General features: G+C 39.5%; 1 long non-coding RNA gene across 4 annotated transcripts; it reads left to right on the forward strand.

Annotated features, from left to right (window-relative positions):
* The first annotated feature begins 545 nt into the window (after positions 1-545).
* Positions 546-26,286, forward strand: LOC138684971 (uncharacterized). Of its 4 annotated transcripts, XR_011324200.1 has the most exons (5): positions 546-722; positions 10,829-11,019; positions 15,771-15,897; positions 20,533-21,441; positions 23,277-26,286. It is a non-coding gene; the product is annotated as an uncharacterized lncRNA (long non-coding RNA). The 4 variants fall into 4 exon arrangements; XR_011324196.1 differs by lacking the exon at positions 20,533-21,441; XR_011324195.1 differs by lacking the exon at positions 23,277-26,286 and having other exon boundaries at positions 20,533-21,608.
* The last annotated feature ends 225 nt before the right edge of the window (positions 26,287-26,511 follow it).

The following is a 26,511-nucleotide window of genomic DNA, read 5'->3' on the forward strand; positions in this document are numbered from 1 at the left end:
CTTTAGGACAAGTTACACCAGCAATACCAAGTGGAATGGAAGGAATTACATTGTTAATTTTCTCTTGCCAAATACAGAAAATCTCTAAAATAGCTAGCAAGTACTCAGCCATAAGATCAGCTTTTTGGAAATGTTTTTCTTTTTCATGAACGCTAAGACTTTGAACACCATCATAACATTTTTCTTAGGAGTGTACCTTCCTATGTCTCCTTTTTCCTAAAATAATTCCCTTTTATGGCTTAAAAAGGTAATTCAGGTTGTCATTATTTTACCTGTTGTGATACTGTTTACATGCTGGTTGTCATCCAGACTTTCAAAGAGTTACATTTATTGGCCTAAAAGATTTCATTCCTGTGGCAGATGTAAAGCAACAGCTAAGAGAGGCAAAAGGTGTGGGAAAGGAAGAAGACGAACAAAGCAGAGATATAAATATGGCATGCAATAAAATGATCTTAAGGGATTGGTATGTCTTCAAAAATCAAATATTCCAGAGTTGCAAAATGCCCCAAATATGCAGCCTGTGACCACATGATTGCATGTTATTTTCCCTTTTTCTTCCCAGAAGATGTTGGCCTCATTCAATGAGCAGAATGGGTGACATTCACTTAATGATTGTTTTGTGTCAAAGTGCTGTAACTTGTAAAGATTCAGCTGATGAGGAGAAAGACAGAGTATTGTCCGCTGATTTCCCAACCACAGCGTGACATTATGGTGAGAGTGAGGTGAATGTGAAAGCCCCATTCCTGCTGGAGGGAGCCCGCATCCCCAGGGACAAGGGTAAGAGGTTGGGGATGGGCATGGAGGGCACTGGATCAGTCAGCTGCCTTGCTACAGAGGCATGTGTATATGGCAATGTGGCCAGCAGCTTTTCTTCTCTGGAGGAAGGCAGAGGAAGCAGATCTTGACTAATATTTGCACCAACACCGTGTTACATCCACCAGGAAGTACAGGGGGCCATTTGAGCGGGTAATTTATAATTAATCAATCTGAAGCCCCTTTCCATTTCTACCCTTCAATAGGAAGAACTTAGCTGAGAAGTCAGGCCATTGTTCTCAAAATGAGATGTGGAAAGCAAGATTTTAGAAATATTTTAATCACATATTCATGTTGACATAGCCACCTGAAGAGACATTTTTTGGTATGATCTAATAATGCTAATCCATTATTCCAAATGTGGATTTTTCCATTTTAAAAATGCATGAGAAACTGGTTTTCCAACAACCATTTTAAAAGACTGTTCACTTTAGTAAGCTGAAGTATTTTAATTTGTTTCTTTGTGTCAAAAACTAATAGAAGTGTAAATAAAATTGAGAACACAGAACTTCTCTTAGTTTTCAGTAGATAAGCATTCTTTTGCAATCTGAGACGCTCTATGTACAACAAGGTCTTATACATAATTTTCAGACATCCAAAGAACCTATGTACCTATGTATTCCTTTAGCAATACAAAAGCCTGCAGTAGAAATAAAAATAAAGTTGAAATACATTCCTTAAAATTCACTTGAAGGTCTATTATGTTCTGGTGAGAAGGATCATCAGGAGCTACAGCACATACATCACAAAGCTTTTAAACAAAACATCTTCCACTTCTCCAGGAAATACATATCAGTTGTACTTTAAAAATCATTTAACAAAGATGTTTTATGGCCACTGTATATCAGCACTTATTGCTGTGTAAATTAAAATTACTAATCAATTAATACAGAAGTAATTCTATTACCAAATGGATAGAGGAGTTATGAAAAGCCCTAATTAAAAGCATTGTCTGCTCTGTTTTACACTAATGATTCTCTAAGAACCAATGTTATTTGTGAATTAGCTTAATCACAAAGGAATTAAAGAGAACAAAATTATTTGTAGGAAAATAGTACTCTAAATGCATGGAGACTAGACAGAAAAAGCACCCAGAGTCATTTCTATATCTGATCAACTGGCTTGTCTAATCCATTTTACTGTGGATAGTTTGCCTGACATGACTTCAGATTAGTTTAATAGGGATTAAAGTGGCATGAAGTGTATAAATCTATGAATTTGCAAGTACAAACATGTTTAGGAATTCATTTATCTTTAAGGGCAGGAGGAGGAGAGAAAGTTCAAAGTAAAATCTGGTTACATTTGTAAACACAGATAATTCCACGGGAAATTTGGAAAACAACTAAAACCCATGCAATTTGGGTGGCAAATCCTGATGACTTTACTCAGTTTCTCTGCAGAAAATCAATTACTAAAGTCAAACAAGAAAGAACCCAAGATCTGGTGCTTGGAGAATTGATGTGGAAGTTCTTAGGTAAACCTACAAGTCCCATTGATTACTGCCCAAATAAAGCAGACCTCTGGCATTCAGCTTTCTGAGCTGGCATGATCAGCTCATAATGTCTTTGGAGCTAGAGCTGCCAAGAGAAAGGGATCAGAGACAGCCAAATTATGATATCACACCAATAAAACCTCATCGTAGTGACATACATAAAACACTCTGTAAATTGCTTTTTGTAACTTTTAATTTATTAAGAGCTTTTGAACTATGTTTTCATTCTGTGACATGTTTTCATTTACCTCTCATATCCTTCATTAATTTGTTTCCTGTTTGAGAAATAATACCACATTTTTGGCAGTTTGAAACTGCTGAAAAAATATATCATACCCTACATGAAGTAGCTTGCCAGAGAATCAGGAGTGTGTGGTATTTGGAATTGCTAGGCTGAATTACAGTGAATTATTTGACTACTCAATTTGCCTAGTATCAAGGTTGAGTCATGATAGCTGCCTGTCATGCTGCTGTTTGCTCATCCATAAGCCCAAATTGAGAACAGCTTCTGCAGCTGATATTTGGGGCCTTGGAGAATTTGGAGATGCTGGATTTGTGCTCTGGAGGGTGGTGTGCGGACCTGTTTGCAGGGCAGCTTGCAGTGTTAAATAAAACAGATCAGACGCAGTTTTCCCCGCTGGATCTGGGAACGGTGGGGACGTACCTTTGGCAGATGTAGCTCAGAGTTCAAACATCAGCGTCCTGCTCCCCTCCCAGTCACTGTCTTTCTCTACCGTAAGTTCTAAAGGTGACTCAGCCATTCTGGGAATGGGACCAAAGGCACAAATGGACAGAGTAAAGGATTAAAATAACTCAATACCACATCATGTAGTGCTGACACCTCAGGTATCCATCCATAAATCCATTCGAGAAGCATTTATGCTTCTCCTACAGCCTGCTCGGCACATTTTTTCCAGCTACGCCTGCACAAACAACTGTTCAGCCATGAGCTGCAAAGTTTCTGAAGGAAACCTGAAACTCTCTCCCAAAACCTCCTCTTCACCCTCGCCCCTCCAAACATCCTTGCCTAAACTGTAACTGGCTTTATGGTCCATTAGCTAAAAGGCAACTGTTTCAAAGTGCTAAGTCTGTAACTTTGAAGAGCAAAGCAGTTGGATCTTGTTACAGGTAGAGTTTGCAACTATTGAAAATATATAGCACATTCGGAACCCTACAGATATTATACCCTTTCACTTTGCTAATACCAATCTCTTTGTGTTACCTGTGATCTAAGTTAGAAAATTTCTTTGACGATTTTCAAGAAACTGGCACAACAGAGAAATGCGGTTAAAAGTAAGGAAATCAGGTACAAAGCTAGCTGAAGTTTCCCTTTCTTTCCAGTCTGCTGTGTAGAACATCAGTCAAGAAGGGAGTTACAATACCTTTGAAGATGACCTTTCAAGGCCAGGCCATTCAGGTGATATTAATATTTCTTGCCAGCTCCTGAGTTAAACCCCACAGGAGGGGAAGGGAGTGTTTGAATTGAGGGACACTGAATCCAAAGCAGCTTTTGGAATGGGTTGATGGGAAGGGCTTAATCACACTTTGGAAAGATTTCCCACAGTTCATGTGTCAGACAGGGAGGAAAGATCTTATGAAAGCAACAGGGGCCAAAGGTTTTGTAATGAAAACTGGGGCAGAGAAGAGAAAGCTTATTTTTGTTTCCTTCCGAGATATGACTGGATTTTGACATGAAAAAATATCGGCTTCCTGCTGTGTAGGAAGCTCATACCGTGAGATCAAAGAATAGTAAGTGTCTAGCTGCTAGCTCACACAGATTTTAAAAGCTGGGTATTTGGAATTAAGAAAGTCAAACCCTGGAGCAAACAAGAAATGAATGAATGCTCAACACTCAGTGCTACTCTACCTAAGAAAGCAAGCTGGAGACTGCCTTCCCTGCATCCAAGGGTGACCCTGGAGAACTCTGGGGCTTGCGGTTTTGCCATGGGGGGATCTATCCTGGGATGTGCTGAACACCAGCTGAAATCCAGCTATGGCAGGAGTCACTAGAGGGTACTGTAATACACAGTATTATTTCTTGTGCATGAGTGACATTCATTCTTCCTGTCAAAACTGAGGCTTGTCATTTAATTTGGGGAGGGGGAGAGGCTGATGTAAATAGAAATAATTTTATTATTAATTCTGTCTTCAACTGTCTGGCTAGATTCACTTGCGTGGGTATCAGTCTACTAGAACAGGGCAATGCCTGCATGTTAGTCACCAACACCTTCATTGGAGGACCAATGTAGTCATGGGAAATTAAACTGGAAGAAAACATGTATTTTCCCTAAATCTTCTTTTACCTCTAAACACAAACCAGTTTGCAGTGCAGTGAAAGCTACTCCCCAAAAGCACACTTGATCTCGTGCAGTTTAGCAATGCTGTACTGTGTGGGTTCAGAGACATTACGATCTATGATGTAGATATACACTCAAGAATCAACCCCCCCAGGCAGTCAGTCACTTCCCTAGGAATAACTTGAATAACTTGGATTCTAAGGACTTTCCTATGCACTGCTATCTTGGGATTCGGAGCAAGTATTTTGCACAGTGCTGTGTGATGCCATCCAGAGTTGAGGCTGAACCTTGCGTGGATGTCTCACCTTCTGGCCCAGAGAGCTCTTTGCAGCCGAGTCCCTAAGGGCATTACTAGGTGTTCTGGGAAAGGGCGTGAAAAAAGAGGTAACTGACTCCCCCACTCTCTCCTCTTATTTTAGACTTCCAGTAAGGAGAAGATTTACACACAGCTCCTGGGAGACTTTTATTGCTAGTGGTTAGTTGTACTGCATGAATATATTTTCTTTTCTGAGTGCCTTTCATGTATCTATAGATATATATATATATATATGCATTTCACCACCTTTAAATCTGCATTTTGTGAATTAATTATAATTCTGCTGTCAGAATGAATGATAAAACATGGTTATGTTGCTGTCTAGGAGGTTAGATATTCTCTTTCAGATATAGATAACAAATTCATGTTTGTGATTATTAACTCAGTCTAAATCATTTGAACTGTTGTCAGATCCAGCTGACATGATACAGTTGAAACTGCTACATATATGATCCTGGAAGCCTGAATCTGGGTCTATTCTTCTCCTATTTTTGCTTTTCCATATATGCTGCCTTGACATTTGATCTCATATAGGTACTCATGTCTCATCACGTAGTTTGTAATTTCAGTTCCTTTTTTGGTTGGCAAATTGTTATCAGAATTATTTTTGTTTTCTGCAGATACAATAATTTTTTACTAAGTAGTCAAAGAGTACTTGCTAGTTGTAAAATGGTGGTTCTGATTATTCATTATTTGTGCTGTGTGAATGATCACTGAAGTCATATGGATCTTTAATCTTATTAAGGACAAGTAAAATAGATACATAAGTAATCACATTTCTGATCTTTACATTATTTATATACATTTCCAGTATAGTCTTTTATGTTCAATACAACTTCATTTTTTCCCAAAATATTCCAATCTTTGAAAATATTTCCAAATATTCTGTCAAATTACTCATGTGCTCTTGTAGCCACAAGATTGGACTCTGAATTTGTCTTGTTGAGAGTGCCTTCTAGTCACAGAGTTATTAATTTCTACTTTACCTGAAATACTTGAAAACATCTCAACATTTAACTCACTTCAGTGAATTAAATTCAAATAATATTAATTGCAGCAAACAACAAAATACTATTAAGCACAAATAACAGTAAGAGAAAAATGAGGCATAATATACTCAAATTATTGAAAGCAAATTTTCAGAACTATTCCTAGAAATAGCTGTCCATTTTCCGAACTCTTCTAATCACTTTGTCCCAGTGGAAGCTGCCATTTTACTTACAGTCCACAGAAAAGATCCAGAACAGCAGTGGGAGAAGGCAGAAGCCTATTCATGTGCACAAGAAACAAGGGACTTCAAAAGGTGTACCTCTGCTTTGAAAAGTGACTATGTAAGATGGCAAGTTATTCCCCAGTTTTGCTGCCTGTGTGCATTCAGTTATATCTACTGACCTTAGTGACAAAAATAGTTTTACTGATCTTTGAACTTACTAACCCTGATGAGCAATACAGACCAAGAGGCTGAGCCTCATCCCATTCCTCCCAGTTCACTATCAGTAGGGTAACTCCCTGTACGTCACTCTAAAGCACAGCTGGTCACACTTGTGCATACCCACAGATGGCATTTGGGGTGCTCAGAGGTCACTGAAGGTGTACTGTGAAGACAGTAGGCTGCTCAAGGACAACTGAGAAAATAAGCTGTCTCTCGGGCTCCTTGGTAGCAGTAATAATGTGCAGGAAGGAATAAATCCAATTTGACTTCTGTATTTTAACTGCGTTTGCCAGGCTGAGAGCTGAAAGCAAATTTGCTCTCTCTTTTCCTTTTTTTTTTTTTTTCCTTGTAAAATGAGCAGATTTGCTATAAAGCTCCTCAACTATACTCCTATATAAAAACTATATGAACCCCTCACTCCTCCCAATGCAACACTTTTTTACTTTCCCATATAGAAGGTTGCTGTGCTTCAGGGTAAATGTAGATGCTGAAAAGTGTCATGGGTGAGTCAACACTTTGGGCACAACAGAGCTTTCAAATAAAACCCTCTGAAAAGCAGAAACAGAAGTATTACTCATCTCCTTTTTTTCTTGCTGCCAAACTTGTTTCTCCTTCAAGATCACACTTTTTTTCTCATTTGTAATCCTATTAGAAAAAGGCATGGAAGTAAACTGTCATGTAAGGACAAATATATTGTATGATAGAAAATGTTTGCTACACTGTTTTTCTATCTGTCTATCTACGGCTGTATGTAAACAATACCAAAACAGTGAGCTAAGCCCAGCTAATTGTCTCCTTGTGGGGAGATTTTGTGATAGCCTAGAACCAGAAGATTTAACTCTCCACGCTTTCAGTATAGAGAGTTCATTGCTCGTGCTCAATGAAGTAGCTCATTGCTACTTCATACGCCTCCTTCTTTGTATAATTTAAGACATCGGGTGGTTTCCCTAAACTGTATTAAAGGACCATGGAGCACCTCTGAGCTTTGCTGTGAGAGCCTCTACCATTGCCAAGGCAGCAGCAGCATCCCGAGTCATGAGTCATTCTTTCTTCCATGCTCCTGGGGAGTAGAGGGCTCACTGTGTGAATGCTGTACTCTCATACACAAAGACTGAGACTGAAAAAGAATTACATATTCTTTAAAACTGGTTGAGATTTGAAATTGAGATGCTTTGCTGCCCTTTTCCCTCAGGAGCCAGGAGATGAGGGGGTGGGTTTGTACTTGCAACCATCCTTCTAAATCTCAGACTCCCATATGGCTAATATTGCTGCTTGTTGTGGCATTGGCTACAGCCTTAGTTCAAATAGGCTTCATTGACTCATCTGCTACCAAATTATTATGTGACACTGGCTTTGTCTTCTTGGTTGTTCTTTATTGGTGAACCATTAATATTTAGCCTATTATATCTGTTACCTGGAAACTTTGAGAAGATTGGCAAAAAAAGTTTAACAAGTGTAGGCTTTGTGTCTCTCACTATTAACAGTGTGCCTGGGGATTTTATGAGCAGATTGGCCATGTATGTCTTTAGGAGACAAGCCACAAGGAAATATGACTAACTTACATGTCAGCTGCTTCTTCATGACTCCTCTTCATAAGTAGGATTTTTTTTTTTCCTAACAGATGAACACAATTTCTTGTAGAAGTAGATATGCAGGATATTTGAATGGCACAAAATACGATAAAGACGATATAATTTGAAACTATATAGGGATAATCAGTTTTGACCACCAGATTGCTGTCAAACAGATCGCCTTCATGGACAGTTAAAATAGCTAATGTTATCAGTATTTTGGTCTGAAGAGACTAGGGTTATCATTTGTAGCATGAAGTGATCCCTGCAGAGTTGAGCAAACAGGTCTTTTAGAAACTAATAATCGCAGTAAGAACAACAAATATTCAACCCATTTGCTGAATTGAAGAGGAGAAGCATATTGCTCACGAATACTTATTGGGCTATATTCCTTTGTACATCTGAAATTTCTTATTCCTTTTTCAGGCAATTTAAATTCTTGAAATCGTTGCTTTCTTAGTTGGATATAATTGAGCTGAATGTAATTGGTACAGGACACGAAGTTATTCCCAGTTACGTTTGGATATCTAAATTGTCCTATGGTTAAAGCAGCCAGAGTAGACTCACCTTACAGTCAGTAAAGAGAAAAAGGTGTTCTTAGATTGCACACATGTGATTTACTTTAGGTGGCTGCTTTAGGATGAGATGAATAGTGCCCTAGACTCTCTTGTCTATATTGCCTAGATGCCATTTGACTGAAAGGGAGACAAGGGTAACTAGCTTGCCTATAGCTATGCAGATGAGTCCCTCGTCTTTTTATTCTAAATAGCATAATTAGTTGGTGCTTGTTAGATGCTTTCAACCTGAAAATGCTGTGTATGGGCTTGTTCTACTCCTCCCCTATGAGGATGCATGCAAAATATGTATGGATTTAACAATGATTTGTTTTGAGGGAACAATTAAGAAAAAACATATGGGGTGTCCAACACTCTGGAAGAAGCTGAGTTAAAGAAGTTTTAGAAAATTTTGTATATGCAATCTCCATATATGCATCGTCAACAGCTTATTACAGTTTTTTCCATACCACGAGATCTAGGCTTTCTGCCAGAGCACTCTTTGGGTATGTTTAGTATGCAGCACCTGGAAGTACTTCCGAGATCACAGATCAAGTTGTGTATCCTGATGCCACCCTCGTTTTGGGGGGTCAGATTTGGATACAGACACTTCTCCCTTCCTCAGTTCCTTGTTTATTGGGGGAGGAAAACCAGCCGCGTGAAGTGGGGAGAAGTCATGACAGTTTGGCTAGGGAAGGACTGGGATCCAGGCAATGTGGGCTGGTGCACGTATCAAACAGTTTAAACATACGCTATGTGGCAAATGGTATTTAAGGAGTGTAGCACATTTCAGTGCAGCAGGTCAACTTTTGCTTTTTACTTACCGATCTTACAGTGTTAAGTTCAAATAATAGGGACTGAATTCAAACTGCCTCCTATTTTGCTGACAATGAGTTCTGGGGTGATTTCTTCACTAAACCATTCCTTCGCTGCTTGTAGTGCACACGTGTGACGTTATGTCACACAGGACAACAAACACAATTTAAATGGTCACATTTTCTCTATGTTTTCCTGAGAGTGTATTTCACTGTTTCTGCTGTTGCTTTCCATTTTGTGACTGACAAAGGGGTGGGAAATGCTCACTTATTCTCCCCTATTCGAGGTGTAGTAGCAGTGACAAGCAAGAGACACTAGAAAGAGCAGCAGCCCGAGAGAGACCTCCCCTGTGATCAGACTGGATGCGACCAGACTGGATGCGACCAAAGGCACCAGGAGCCTTTCTGTTTACTTTAAATGGAACTATCCTAGTCTTTGAGGAAATAAAGTACCTTATGTCTCCCTTAATCACTTGCATGTGAAATAATTGTAGTTGGAGGGAACTGTGTGCAATTGTTCTCAGCTGGCAAGGATCATATAATATTTAGAGCGAATCTCACAGAAGATTTCAGGGGGAACAAAAATGCTCCATATTGACTGTTGGCGTGACGCGATGGAATCTAAACTTACTTTGCCATTTAGATGTAGGATTCAAAATCCACATCTTATTTCCTTGGCATGCCTTCATCTTCCTCCCTTTCTTTGCAGTCTTTCTGAGTTAATTGCAGTTCTGGGGCCAGTGCCTAAAGCTCTCTACAAAGGCCCTGTTGTTGTTGTCTACTGAGGCCTGGGATGCCTAAAAGATTATCACTTAAATAAGGTACCTTTTATTATGGTCAGTCCTGCAACTAAGATCATGTTGCATGCAAAACTGCATGTTGAATTCATAAGCTGTAGGAGACATACAGTAAAATATTGTGTGTGGAAACATTTTTCCCAACTGTTCTCAAAGCAACACTCATTGCACAAGAAGCAGAAGGCATCACATTACTTTTAAGTTTTATGGCATCTTATCGTAAAATGTTATGCACCAAATCTCTGTGTACCACTATTATTAAGCCAAATGTTACTAAAAATAATTATGTATATATTCTATTCATGGTAGAACATGCAAGTAACAAACTATACTTCCAGAATTCTTGATGGAAAAATGTATTTCTTATATATACCTGTGTTGTTCTTACTCAGAGGTAGCCACTATGTAACCTTACTCTATCATTATGCAATATTTACCTCTGTATTACTTCTATATTCATATCCTAATCCTCTGCCTCATGCTTGCTTTATTTATTTAGTACTGTTTTTTTCCTGATGGGTATTCCTAGAACTGGAAAATCAGCATTTAAAACCATCACATGCTTAACGGAGTTTGGTTTTGCTCTCATGCTACAGTCTCATCTACCAGTAGACAAGGAAGTCCAGGGGTCTCGTTTAGGATGACAAGATCACAAGAGATATGAAAATAATGTAGCCATATTCAGTGCTTGCATGCTCTTACCTTACCTGCACTAATTCTGGGACTTCTTTTTCCCCACAGAGGTAGGCATAGGGTGCTTGGCCCATGGACCCCAGCCTACGGCTGCTGAACTCACAGTGCCTGGGGAAGGCACTTGCATGCAGACCACCACCCTGGCCTGGAAACCTGGAGGCCAAACACAGTCAGGCCCTGAGAAGGAGGTTTGGGAAGCTTGCTGCTGACAGAACTTGCTCCAGCAACCGGAGGCAAAGGCGGGTATGATAAAGCAGAGGACTGGAGATGAGTATTGGACTTGGTACAGCCTTTTACACATTATGTATCTAACACTTGCAGCTTTATTAAAAACGAGGGAGAAAGAGTACTGCCTGCCAGCTGAAAACTCCCATGAGCTGCATCTGCAGGAACGAAGAAGCTGCATTTGCACATCTGAAGACAGGAACAGACTTTCTGTTTTGAAGGCTGAGGACTTTAAGGCATGATGGCATCTGTACCTTCCACCTGATGCTGAACAAAGGGGTCCACAAATTGTCTGCATAGGTCAATAGGAAGCCAGCCAGACCCAGAACAAATTTGGGCAGTGCTCTCTGGTGCACGATCATGAGCCGCCCAGGATGGTCTAGTCAATGGTATTACAGGAGCTCAGATTTCTAGGCTGTCTACCCTTTCTCTAGTCACACTGCTCATCATTTATCGGGGATATTGGCCATGGTATCTAGATTCCAAACTGGAAATGTACTGTATGTTCTGAAATATGACTTTCTTATACTGAAATCTCCAGTGATTACCAAATTTTGTGGATGCCGATGGAATTGCCATGCCAACTCAATTACATTGCCATTGCCATGCACTGCAAAGCATCAGATATGAATCAGCCAAGTTTAATTACTAAACAGATTCTACTTTTTCCTTTGAAAGCAAAAAATATGAATGTAAGTCATCTTCTTTTGTCCATATGGGTTTTCCCCAGAAGGACAATCAGTTCTTTCCTTCCAGTAGTCACCTTCATGACATTGCCGGGCTTCAGATGAAGCTATTTCTGGGGTGAGAGGTGGGTGAAATGGCAGGTGGGGAGCACAGCGTGCCCAGGGAGCGCTACAAGGGGAAATCCTCTGTAATGGGGTAGGAAACCAGAGGCTGATCCTAGATTTGGGCATTGCTGTCTGCTTTATGAGGAACTGCAACTGCGCTTTTACTGAACCTAGTTTCAATAATCTTCAACGGTATTTTGTTTTTGATAAGAGTCTTGCACACTGTGATTCAGGCTCTGTCCTCTCTTTTCCTTGGTTTGTCTGGGCTACTCTTTCTTTCAGGTCCTTGAGTCAATTTAAAAACAACTTCTTGGCACACTTTCATTTGATAACTGCTCCCAGAATATACTTTAGCCCACCTTCATCTGACTCCAGCTGTACTCACAGAGACATTTCGAGTACAACAATTGAAGTTTTGTTGTGAACCTCAATGTCTATGTAAATGAAGCAATTAGACAACCATGATTTGCTAGGCCCTTGTCACTCTGTTATATTTGCAGAGATGCCTTCTCTTCGTGATTTATATCTATGCTTGTTCTTCATGCTAATGCTATTTTCTGTTAATATATACAACTATTCAAATGATGAAGTGAAGCAATCACAAATATAACCCATTTAATGCAATGCTGTTTTGTTTTTTTTTTAACCACAGGGAAGTGTACAGATGAAGGCATGCTGTTTAATGTAATTATGAAACAGATAGTTGCTACATAATGTGTTAGTTTCCCCCTTATTAAATGCTGACTTTAATTTAATGAACTCTTTACCTAAGAGAAGCAAATTGATTTTGTGATTCAGATATTGTCAATAAAATCATTATAACTAGTGAGATCAGATGTTAATAATTAAGAACAAATGTACAGTTATAACTTCAAGGTCATTAGTTGTCAACTAATGGACAATCAGAAAAGCAAGGTTTACCCAAAGATTACTTCACAAATTAACCATTTATCTGATAATTGTGTTACTATGATTTTTGTTATCATTACTATTACTGCTACTAAGACATACGATGTAGCGAGGAAATTGTTTATCATTGAGTCGGTCAATTCATTGCTAATAATACCAAAAATTGGGGTTCCGAGCTAACATCCTAAAGTGATGGTTAAATACACACACTATTTTATATAAAATAACCCCAAACATGTTGGAAACCTTGTGCTTCCTTACTGAACTAAACCCAGCTATTCTGTTTTTCCTACATGTGTATCAGTCAAAGTCAGACTTGTACTTGGGGAGAAAACAGTGTAAGGTCACCAGTCACAAGCCTGGCACTTTCTGAGATGTGATTATTGTTTTGGGGACATAGTCTGAACTAGGTTAAAGAGGCTTCACTTCCAACAAGGTCTAAGCATTGAAAAATAGGCACAGCAGCTGACAGCTAAAGATTGGCCTTCAAAGTTTCTTCTGGAAGACTTTCTGCCATATATTATTAATCTGTTAGAATTGGCCTATACAGTAAATGGCATTACATATATAAGATAAAACAAAGAAGCAAATTTACATTGCATTTCAGTATAGATATGACAGAGCCTGCTGAAGGAAGTTGTATGATTTCTTAAGCTTCCATTTTAGTTTATTAGCTTAGGTCTGTCAAGGTTTTACATGTCTGTGTTTCTGGCTGTCCCTTTTCAGAAATGCTCCTCTCTCAGCTACTGACCGGGTAAACTCAAACACAGGGCTGCCAAACACAGAGCTATGGTTACCACTCGTCCTGCCAGACTTCATTAGTCTTCTTGTTCATTTGTCTAGGAAAATATCTACCTATCTCTTTTGATTTACTGCTGAAAGATGAATAGTTTCATTTTAAGTCTATAATTATTTCATGACCTGTGTTCAGAAAAGATGCCAACATTTTTTCTTTTTTTTTTGTTTTCTTTTAAGGACACCTGTCTGACTTCAGTACAGACATTAGGATGGACTTTTTGTACTACACATAACAGACATAGGTGGACTTCTTCTATTAAGAAGCACTTAACACAAACTTTTGGACATTGTTTAGTTTGCTTGCAGTAGAACATAGGTCACAGAGAATATCTCAAAGGGATGTCTTTCAGCATCAGAGGTCATGGTTCGATTTCTGACCAGCTGCTCAGCTGTCTTCTCAACAGGGAACATCTGCAGAAGGAAGATGGGTAGGTGGAAACAAATCTATGAAAAATGCCACTGAAACTTATTTGGTTTTGTTAGTGAGCAGCCATTTAAATTTGTTTCATTTAGAATCTAAACACCCTCTGGCATAGTCCAAGAAATTAAAAAAAAGAAAATTAGAAAAGGGTTTATCTCTGAAAGTTTGTAATTTAATCCAACGTGATGGCTTCCAATGTCATTCATGATGTGGAAGTCTTTGAGGTTTGATTTCTGTTTAGGCAGCTGGAGTTTTGTTGGATAATTTGGACTTCAGCATCCTGCTCATATTCTATTACAAGCTGTTTCATACTGGATTTCTCTCACTGCCCAGCTTAAAGAGGAGTTGTTAAAGGGCTTCTCAGTGCATTTCTACAGCACCTGATACACCCTCACATTGATATGCTTGGGTTGACCTTTGAAAGCCTTCAATCACAGCAGAAACTGCAACAAGGAAACTACATTAATAAAAATAGCGCTTTTATGCTAATTGATTCCAGGCAGCACAACAGCTCCTACTGCGAATGAGAAGCTGGGAGCCCACTGGCAAATGGGAGTTTTAGAGCAGGAAAGGAGAGTAGCTAAATTAATCCAGGAAACACAGGACAAAGAAAGGCAATCGAAATTCTGTGATTTTTCTCTACCTTCCAAGTCCTCCACCAGTGGCACACGACTGCACTTTGACTTGTACGCTGCATGCCTCTCCCTCCCACAAAGCTGAGACATCTGCAACGTTGCTGTGTTGTCCAAAGGCCTTGACAATGTCACGGTGCCAACTGGGGTTGCTCAGGGCATCCTTCCTGATTAGCTTGTCTGGAGAACCCCATGTCACTCACACCTGCTCTACATTGCCCCCAGTTTACCTTGTCAAGGATACCAAGGAGCCATCCCCTCAGCTGCTGGAGAAGAAAGGCAAGCATTTCCAGCCTCACATTGTTGTGCTAGGAAATTTTTGCAACAGAGGGTATTGATGATATCGTAGGAAGATATTAGAACAGGATTGAGAAGCAGTAAATCTGTCCCACTATCCGTTGATCATATTTATGGTGCAGAACGAGTCTTGCAACTCTTTCAAGGGCAAGCAAGACTTGCCTAGGGGGAGCCACTTTGTTGACAAAGCAACCAGAAAGTAATTTCAGTGCAAGGAGACACCTTGTGCAGCTGCCTGTTTTTGCAGATCTAAGGCCAGCCTTTGTTGCTCTGAAAAATGTGATGGAGTAGCTGACCAAGTGCCGTGACGCTAATAACTCAGCTATGTTTTTAACATATTCTACACCGTCTGGTTTTGCATCTGACTCTGTGTTTGTATTACAGGACTATTTCAGCAAATTAATTCAGTGGAAGGAGTGTTTGCCCGAGTACTGAAAATATAGGTGGAAAGCTCATTTTTAAATTCAGGTGCGCTAACTTTTGCTGGGGTTTTCATTCTCAGTTTTTAAGTCATTGCAGTAAAGACAGGGAAAGGATGATTTTGGCCAGGAAAACCACCTATTTAGATGATAGTAATACCCACAATGTGGTGGGTGCTGTGTATTTTTATAAAGCTTATATTTATAAAGCTCTTCATATACAAATATATATATTCGTAGATAAAGTTTATTCCAAACCTAAAAGCATTTTACATAGCATGTATATTCAAGAAAAATACCTGGAAAACTCACAAATTAAGAAAAATAGAAAAACTCATGAAAGATGCTTGTTTTAAAGTAATAGTTTCATTTCCTGTATTATCATCAGCAGGGTTCAGAGCCAGCCATATTTTTCTGCAGTGTGCTGTTTATGGGGGGGTTATTTGTTTATATTTTGGTAGGTTTTTTTTCTTCATGTCCCTTCCTTGTGAGTTTCAGTTAATCGCTGCATTCCCAAGGGAAGCTGAGAACCATTTTGTTTTCTGGGAACATCTCTTTCACCAGTGGTCCCAGCCCAGTTCTTAGATCCCACTCCAAATTAGTTTTACTGTTGTTTATTTTACAGGTACAAGTGGGAAGCTTCTAAACTGCTGGTATATTTGTTGTTTCATAACTTTATTTTCAGGTAAAAATTTACCTGCTGCAGTTTGGAGTAGGATTGAATTACGCACTTCTATAACTAGGTTTCAAGTGACCATTGACACATCTGGCCTCCATATTTTTGAAAAGGAAAAGGCATCTCTCCAGTTGAAAAGTCCAGTAGTATGTCTTTACATCTGTGACTGAACACGGGGCATACTCTTCAGTCAGCTTCATCAGGAATTATATTTTTAGAAATACCATATATCTTTATGGAAGTAGAAGGATGGACTCCATGTTTTAGATTGAAACCCAGGTACTAAATCATGCCTGAAGATGTATCTGATTAATTCATGTCACTTGAAGCTTCCTCACTCCAGTCTGAGATACTACCTTGTCATTCCTTTCCAGATGCCTGTTCCTGCATAATTTAGGCTATGTTTAAGCTTAAGCCAGCTTGCAGTTTGAGAGAACAGGTTGGAGACAGACAGTAACACTCAAGCTAATTGTCTTCTAGTGATAAAGGTAGGAGCAGCCTGAAACAGCACAGCTCACCGTGGGTTGCTGTGCTGCTTTGCTGTCTTGGCTTACTCTCATTGGCCTCATCTGAGGGACATGACTGTGGTAGAGTAATAGTAGCTGCCTCTTGCGGTGGAGATGAGCCTTCAGATAATGCCTTTCACAGTACAAAAACATGGGGTCAGCTTTTAAAGACATTTAAACATGCCGAGATTTGGACAAGCAGAAATGAGATTTTAAAAATTCATAGGTACCTCATTTAGATATTTAGAAGCTTTTGAAAAGTCCATTTATGGACTGTCTGCCCAAATACACCTTAAAAGTCAGGTCCTTAGGGCAGGACAGACTACTGTTTGCAAACAATTGGTTTCTCAAATGTTAATTTCTTTTCCTCCAATTTGTAAATTATCCAGAAATATGGCTCTTTTTAACAACAGCAAAAAAGTAATAAAATTATTTAAAATAGGTTGGTGAGCAGTTTTGTGGACATTTTTGAGTTATGAATTGCCATTTGTCAGCTGTTTGTAGTAAATATTTACTACATTTAGACTACAATTTTAGACAAAGTTGTCTCTTTGATGTAGGGTTGGTGTTTGGCTTCCTAAATCACAAGTTCTGCATTATTTTCCTGGAATGGATGACGTAACTTTATAAATGATTTCTGTTTCTTTCCATAATGAATTTTCAACATATAATACATTTTGTTTGTTTTGTTTAAAAGGACTTCAGTAAGTGGGGCTTAAATTAGCTGTTTGGGATCGGTTATACAGACAGCACTTTAGTCATTCAAAAACTAGTAAAAACTCATTAGCAAAGGCACAGGGACAAAGTGATTTTAAACCTTTTTCCTTTTTCCCAAATGTTTTACATCTTATGGTTTATGACTACCTTTATCAGTTCTGTACAAACATTAACTGATTAGTCTCCAGAGACTGCTGAGAAACCAGTAAGCCTGGTGTTCGTCATCCAGTTTTACAGTGGGAAACACCTGGACAAAGGCACACAGAGGTCCTACACCGAGGGAACTGCAGGGACAGGTTGAGCCTGTGGTAACTAGTGCCGTACCTGCCCAGGTCAGGCTGCTGTGCTCTTGTGTGGTGCATGACATGCTGCTGGTAGGTCTCTGATAACGTACAGTCACGTAGAAATGTTCTGCCGAGAGTCTTTAAATTTTCTTCTCAGTGTGTTAACTTCCCACATTTTTGGAAACTGGTCAGAAGACAGTAATTCTCATCCTTGAAAACTAAAGATGTTTTATTATTTTAAAAATAGTCTTTTAACGGATCAGAAAGCATAACCTCTTTTTACATCGCACGTAGAGAAGATAAATCATTGGATGCCTTAATTTATAAGTACCCATTATATTCCAGCTTCATTGCCAGTATCTATTTACACATTTCCCACAAAGAAATTAAAATAGAAGAACATATTGTTCCCCAGACTTGTTGATTGACTTACTGATTTATGAGCTCGGTTTCTGAGACTCAACCAGAGCCTTTCCCATTGCACCACACTAAGAGTCATGAAAATAATGGAACAGAAATACCACATGGTTAAGCCATGCATGCTTTCTGTTTAAGCAACGTCAGTTTGACCTTGAAACATTTGAATCTCCAAACCTTGAAATCTCCAGCAAACCACACAGGAAATAGTTGCTCTACACCAACCAAGACATAGAAGAAAACCGGTGTTAAAAAGAAACATCAATTTATTTTTCTTTCAGCACTAACAGTTAAATTAACTTAAACATAGTACAGCATTGACAAAATGTATGCTGACATTGAATGTTTTGAATTTGAATTTCATGGTAATCTTCAGGTCCTACTTTGCTTTCAGACACGTGGGAGGAAATGTACAGTAGATAGCCTGTGGAATCCATCCTGTTTCCTTTGCCTACAGCATGAACACCGTTCCAGGCTATGTCTTGTCTTTTTTTTTCTTTTTCTTTTTTTTTTTTTTTATTTTTTACTTAGCAGTGTGTACTTTTTACTATATAGGTTTTCCTGCAGGTAACGCCTGTTTATTTTTAGCACAGCTAATGGTGTGCTTACTTACAACATAACAGCCCTGCCTTCTGAATAAGGGGAATGACTCACATTCATTAAAATGAATCTTGATACATTTGGCTACTCATACAAAACAGAGGTGCATAATGTGGGGGAATTAGAGGACACAGAATTCATTAATCCATGAGGTGGCAGTGATGCCAAGCAGAGACAGGCATAAATTTCTCATATGTGTCTTGGTGACAAAGTGATTGTTTTGGGGAAAAAGAAAAGAAGTCTGGAATTTGTGAACATTTAACTCTTAGAGGGGGATGTTCCACAGGTTGAAAAGAAAAATGGACTGTGAAAATCAAGCTGATAGAGATTTTTAAGAACATTCATGTGACGTCTTTGTATTTTTAATTTCATTTTGAATTTTGTTAATCCTTCAGACTGTTTTGATTCAGTAATTTCTTTCCTTTGGAACAATTTTGCCTAGGAAAATTTGTAGTGGTGCACAGACTGAGAACAAAATCCATTATATGAGTAGCAGCAAGAGGTGACATCAGCTTTATGTTACATGGTGATTTTGATTGTGTGTGGGCTGCATGCAAGTCAGCCCCTTCTGTTTAAAATAATGGTGTGGCCAATACAAATAGTTGCTGATGTTGACAGTTGGGGAAAGCAGAGGAAGGGACAGAGAGAGCAAGTTCTTTATGTAACTTTTATCTAAGAAGAGCACAGCTCTCAGAGCAGCATTTCTTTTAGGACCAACCACCCACTGACTTCAAGAGGAGTTTGCAGTGTACAAGGGAGATGAAAGTGGTCCAGCGTTTTGAAACTGGGATGCTTTCCATAATGCCAGTCCTTCAAGGCTGTGTTAGTGTGGGAGAGGGTCATCTCCACACACTGGTGGTTGTATGACATCTACTGAAACAGAAATGTTTGCCTCAGTTAACTTTTATGCCAAACACATGGTATTTTATAAAGACAACTTGCCTGTGTAGCCCTCTCACGTCCTCCAGTAGCTATGACAATATGTTCAGTGTTGATATATTTTAATACAGACAAAATAATACATAATCACTAATAATTTGCATGGAAGTAGCACGTTTTATGCAGTGTCTGGTAGGCATAATACTGATTTGAATTGACTGGGTTTCCCAAGTCTTTTTTGAGACAAGTAAGTGAAAGCTGACATTTACAAAGTTGGAGGGTTGAAGTTAGACATCTAAATCTGTACTGAAGGCTCAGGAAGAGTGTTGGTTTATTCAAAAATTCTGTTTCTCTGCAGTTTCCAATACTTAGAGTATTATGCGAGTCATATAGCAAGTCAATGATACAGAAGGAAAAGGCGTCCAGGAAAAAGCCCTCATGCTCAGATCCAAGTCACTCACATGCATATCCATCAAGCAATTACCATGTGCCACAATAATTAGAACTCAAGAGCAGGATTCCTCACACATCCCACAGGTTTCGTTTCGGACTTCACTGCGGCCATGTCAGACCTGCCACAAGGGTCATAAGCATCAAGTCCTAAAGCATTCAAGTAGTTTGTGGAAGAAATTTTCCAGCTTGAGATTTTGGGATGCAGTAACAGCTTTGGGAATCTCCATTTGATCTTTGTGTCCCAATGCATCTGCAGATACAGCCTTGATGGGATGGCTATGCAGGAATATGACATCCATTGTGGACAAAACCCACCCCTGCTCTTCTGCACTTCCCTGCACTACAGAGAAATGTAAAGCTGAGAAAGAACATGCTGAGTCTGAGCTACGTAGCAGCATGGTGGCACTGGTGGTGAGCTCTGAGATGTGGAAGTCACTTCTGCTGTGGATAACACTGAACCCAACTTTTGCAGCTTTCCTATTGCTGCCCAAGATTTACCTCTGGAGCTTGCATTTTACTCAGCTTCTAGTGGCCAAGGCAGGGGGCTTCTGGCCTAACAAATACATCGGCAGTGACGTATAACTCAGCATCTTCAAAGTCTCCTTTATCCTGAAGGATAATTGTTTTTATTATTTTAAATTATGTAATAATGCCAAGACACTGCAGTAATAGATCCCCTAAAACACACACACTGTAATAATGATTCCCCTTTTATTATGTCTCTCTAGGATGCTTAAACTAATAATCTCTGGAAAGCTTTCCCTGCACCAGATGCAGCTAGCGAATGGTTTTATTGTTATGCCCCACACTACCAGCATCTAATCCATGAAGCCAGGAAAGACTGTCCAGAGAAGAAGCAAATCAGCATTGATCACTGAGGGACTAATTTCCAACAGAATGGATAAATCCCTGTTATCTCTCCTAATGTTCTTCCTGGCCCAGGGCACCCTGACGAACCGCTGGCCTCCCTCCAACCGGCTGCGAAAGGAAGTCAGAATCACAGTGAGATGATTCAAGGGAATAGTCTCATCCATTGCACCCAGACTGCTTAATTTTATTGAAAAGCCCAACACCAGCTCCCACTGCCAAATCTGTCTTGCTGAGATATACATGAGCTGAAGTTGAGTCTGATTATGTGTCAAGGACAATAGCAAATCTGTTTCAACTGAGACTGTGAAATATCAGGAGTTGGCTGGGAGTGGAGTTAGGTCCATCTTCCCCCTCCCAACGCACTCACACCAGGAGCAAGTCCCTTCGTTTCGGCGTTAGCCTCTGTGGCGGACGTGATGCCTATGCCAAAAGTTATCTTGGGAAAGAGGAGCCGTACAGACTGAGTTGCTTCCAAAATGTGAGCAGGTGATGGCTACAACTTGAGAAAACATTACCTCCGTTCTCCCAGCTCCATCTGCAGGGGCTGGGTTGGTGCTGGATGCCCTGGAAATGGGTGAGGGCGCCTGGTGCGGGAGGAGGCTCTCCATGGCATTGCTGAAATGGGTGCTACAGAACAGCGTGCCCCGTTGGCTCTTCAAATGTGTGCAGCAGCGTCACACACAGAAAGACAACGTTAGGGATAGATGTTATCCCAAGGAGTCCAATTCTCCATTTTGGCCTTAGCATTGTTATGTGTGATTTGCAAAGTAGGGACTTCCAGGAAATGACATGCTAGAAGCCCTTCATCTTTGCATATGAAACCAAGAACAAGCTTTTTGTAACGGGACAGAATGCCTTTTTTAAGTGCTAGAGCAAGAACTACCCCACAGCCGTTACTCACTTAATTTTAATAAATTCATGCCACTTTTTGTAAGACTGTGTTTGACCCCTTCTTTTTTTCTTGGGTTTGGCTCTGGGTCTTTAGAAATTTTGAGAGTCTAAAGCTTTTCTTTTTCCTTTTTTCTTTTCTTTTTTCTTTCTTTTCTTTCTTTTTTTTTTTTTCCTGACCAGCATGTAAGAATCTGTGCCTAGCTCAAGGATAATTTTGAAAATAAAATATGGATGAATTTTCTGACCTTTATGAGTATATCGGAAAGAAGAAAGTCCTCTGAACAATGTGGTTTGACTGAAAGACTGATATTTTAGTGAAGCTGAAAGAGAACTACACACGTATGAATACGACAGGAACTGTAGTCATACTAGCAAGAATTAAATGATAAGGTCATTAGTCCTGAAGCTATGAGGCCCTCCCAGAAGATTCTACCATGCTTAACTCTCTTACCAAAAACACTACATAATAGAATGGAATAGAATAGAATACGATATATATACATAAAAACATATGGAGAGAGGAATTTGGATAAAAGTGCATCCTTTGTAAGGCACGCCACCGTTTGAATCTTTCTCATTGAGAAAATGCCATTTACATTATGATAGTCTGAGATTTCCTACCCGAATCATGGAAGCATGGGAAAAACCGCACAAACTAGAAACACAAGGGGGCCAGAACCTTTTTAAATTGCTCTGGCATATGTTAAGGAAGACGGTTAGCCTTTCAATATTGAAATTTGGGGCTGTCAAAAAAACCTCAGAACCTGCCTTCTGGAAGCTAACAGCTGCAACTAAGCTAAGTTAGGCACACACAGAGGAGCCTTCGTAAGAGAAATGTTTGGCTCGGATGCACCACAGGCTCTCAGGCCAGTTATTCCCATTATGCTTCAAAGCATGGATGCATTTTCCTCCTCCCACAAGCACACTGACATTGCTGAAAAGATTTGTTTAGCCCAGTTGCTGATGGTAATTTTTCCCTGCCTAGCCGCTGTGGACCTGTAGGTCTGTTTTGTAATTAACAGTTGTTGCTCTTTCAGACTCAGAAGTAGTAAGGGATAATTGGGGAAATGTGTTAAACTAGCCCTATTATGTTGAGACTATTATGACTGGTCTATTACAACTTTACGCTTCTGTTTTCCCTGGGACACACTTAGTTGCGAGTTTGAGCTCCAGAGGGCTCCGCTGATTGCCTGACACCCAGTGATGGATTTTACCCATCCAGGACAGCAAGGCAGAGCTTTGCTTTTATTTGCAGCTAACCTTCCTAAAACAATAGCCCATCCATTGTTTGCAGGGATTGCAGCTCAAGTACAAACAGGATGGCACGACAGTGAGAGGCCAAAGGGACAGCCTGCTCTCTATAAGTTCATTGGGGGTGGTAAACACAAGAGAGGGAGAGAAGCTATTTAAGCTACAGAACAATGTTGGCACAAGAACAAATGGGTCTGAATTGGCCATGAATAAATGTAAGCTGGAAATTAGAAGAATATTTCTAACCCTCAGCACAGTGAGGCTTGGGAACAGCCTTCCCATTGGGGGCAAGAAACTTCACTGGGTTTAAGATGGAACTTGATAAATTTATGAAAAGGATTATATGTTGTGGTTGCCTAAGACAGCAGGGGACTGGACACAATGACGCAGGATGCTTTTTCCAAGCCTATGTTCTTCACAGCAAAAACAACAATTACTCTTTCATATGTGTGTTTTTCAGGGCCTTCTTTTCCAGTCTAGGGCTGCACTTCTATTCATAACCACGTTGAAGAAATTCAGATTCAAATGTCGACTCAACCTGGCACCTTTCTTGCAGTAGACAGTGGTGCTGTGTTGTGACCATGCCGAAAGTCATTCTGGGAATGAAACCCAGCCTTGATTTTTTTTTTTTAATTATTTGTTGCAACTGGAAAATGCCAGAGCCTTAATTCTTACAGTGCTCTTACTGATGCAGAGACTGCTACGCAAATTTGGCACAACTTGTTGTTTCTCATCAAGAAAAGCCTAAGAATGGAATAATAAGGAAATTCCCAATCAGGGTGAAGGTGCATTGGCAAAACTGTTTTGGGCGGTTTAAACAGCTTATCACACATTGTATACCTGGAGGATGTGATAAAAATAGTTGTTCATGCTCAGAAATTGAAATTGTTGCATAGCATTGTTAAAGACTTTTGTATTAATCAGCTGAAATTTAAGATCAATATTTCACATTAGGCTTTCTGTATAACAAATGTAAGACAAGCTCATCATAACGTTTTTGCAGTAGGAAACAGTGGTGGTATCATTCCAATATCTATTATTTTGTTTCAGGAAATGCAGTTATCACATTGTTTTTGTGCTAAGTCATGGGCTAGGGATAGCAAAGACATTTCCTTAATCCTATCAGACTTCCTCCAAATTATGGCTATGTTCAATACAGTCAAAGTCACATTACCTGAATGTCAGGAATTGCGTAACAACGCATTCCTATAAACACTTGAGCTGTTGGGTAGAGCTTCAGTTCACAAAGAAGGAAGATGATCGCTCCTTAGAGGAACTTCCAATTATATGTTGGTTATTGCCTGAACAAACTACTTACAATCCAAAAGGGTCACTTCAGCCTCTTTACATGAGAGCTGTTCTTCTGCAGTCTTACAGCATTCAGCAGGTGTAGTTGGCTTCAGATGTATTTTTCATGACAGGATAGCTTGCCAGCCTCAGCGCCCTGCTCTGGACAAGAATGGGGAAATATTTTCGACAATAGCAGAGGTGTCTCTTTCTGGTGACTTCCTCTGTGGGTAATGCAGTACAGCACACCCATGTCACATATCGTACCTTGTTAACCACTTTAGAAATCCGAGATGGTTGCATATTATAGTTATCCGTTGTCCTCTCACTGGGCTGTGTTTGATGTCAGTTGCTTAGCTGGTATTTGTAATCTCTGTTTTGGAAAGTCTATAAAAGCTTCATGAAAAACTTAGAAGCTGGTTGGTCTTACTTCTCTGTCTGCCAGTTGTGCCATTCATAAATTAGGGATAATGATATTTACCTCCTTTGTAAAGTACTTTGAGGTGCAGCAAATGAAAAGCAGCAAATAAAAGAGATTGTGATTAGTTGTTACTTTATGTTATAAATACAACCGGTTGCTTCAGAGCTGCATTAACTTGAATCTGGAGTTCTATAAAACTTTATTAAATCAAGAAGGCAGGTAATCATTTTACAAACACTATCTTCTACAAGTCTATGCTCACTCTTTACACAGATGAATTCCAGATGCTTCTCCAAAAGAGCTACATTGTGCTTTATCTCACAGAACCTGGTGTTCAAAATGCCAAGGAAAAAAGTCTTCCAAGTACTAAGGGCCAAGCAAGTAAAGATATTTGTTGGATAGGGGAAGTGTATATGGACCAATTCCAAAGGAAGTGTCTCAAAAAGTGATGGACTGCACCAGACCTCAAAGCCATTTTTGTCTGGAAGACCAGTCATAAGCAGCAGTGATGATAGCCAGAGAAAAAACGTTCAAATGTCGCAAGCTGGTTTGTGCATTAGAAAATAATTCACCAAAGAATCCTGCTATTAGGAATCCAGATTTTACACCAGGAATAAATGTAAGCTGCCATATATACCGTATTGCAGTATAAGCAGTAGTTGCGTATGACTAATTTCCATACCAAAGTGCAAAGTATTCTCTCGTGATTTTTGGAAACAATCACTTAAAAGCCCTGGGTGTTAACAAAACCTTTCTGATTGGCTCAGTGGTGCTGCATCTCATTTCCTTGCTGCAAGATGGGTACTTAGATCTGTGCATTTCAAGACAATTTTTCTGTAAACTCAGTTATTGTTACTATATTTATATTTGTTTGGGTTTCTGTTTGCAGGCTGCCTACAGTTACTATGTCCATCAGTAAATAAGATACTCACAGGCCACAAAAGTGTCAGAAATTGTACGAGAGTAACACTACTGGTTTCAGTAAGATGATGCAGTGTTACCAGCTGGCACTAATGCCTTCATCAGCCTTTGCACTGTTGCAAAAAACATACCCATGCAGTAGGAATGTGGGATTTACCATAGCAGATTAGCGCTGTGATTCATCAAGTGCAGGATAGACACTCTGGCGGAGGCACAATATTACCCTCATTATTTAGAAGAAGATGAGGTTTGATCCTGCTTTTATTGGAGTCAAAGGTGAAATGCCATGTGAGAGCTAAACTATAATTCACCCTGTGAACTGCATGATGCCAGAGTGGGATCCGAGCAGTGTCATAAAATCATCCAGTTATTTTTTTCAAAATCTAGAGATAGTGTTTAACTCTCTGACCTCCAGCAGCAATAAATTACAGAGGCAGGAGGAAGAAGTGGACATATTTTGGTTGGTACATTTCAATTTGAGGTCATTGTCAGGTTTCCATATTTGTGGCAGGAGGCTTAAAAGCAGAATGTGCATCCCTTTAAAAATAAGTAAAGGGACATGTGCGAAATACTGTCCCTTGCATGCTGGCTATTGACTTTGTAAAGAAATCTCTTTTGCACATTTAAAGCAAATTAATTTCTATACAGTTTAGGATTGTATCCTGATGGAAGGAAAAGATGAAATCAATGTGATATACAGAACTATTTGGACAAGCTCTATCAGCTTTTGGAATTTATATGACATTAGCAAGCAGTCAGCAGCCAGAGGCTTTTGCCTTTAAATGCCATTTTATGCCACCTATGACTCACAGAAAGTATTAAACTGTTCTAATAAGGTGAATTTGGTACTATACGAAAGGTTCTTTTAATATTTTTCTTTATTCATCAACATCCTGTATTTATTAGTAAGGACACTGCCTGGTGACAGATCTCAGCTGCAGATTTCTTGAGGTGATACGGTTGCTTGTTTTCAAAACAGCAACTGAACAGACAAGAGACCAAATGCTTTTGCTGTACTTTGAACTCTGTTACCCTCCCCAAATTTCACGCTAGCATCATTTCTATC

The sequence above is a fragment of the Haliaeetus albicilla genome, chromosome 1, assembly GCF_947461875.1.
Source record: "Haliaeetus albicilla chromosome 1, bHalAlb1.1, whole genome shotgun sequence".
Classification (NCBI taxonomy): Eukaryota; Metazoa; Chordata; class Aves; order Accipitriformes; family Accipitridae; genus Haliaeetus; species Haliaeetus albicilla.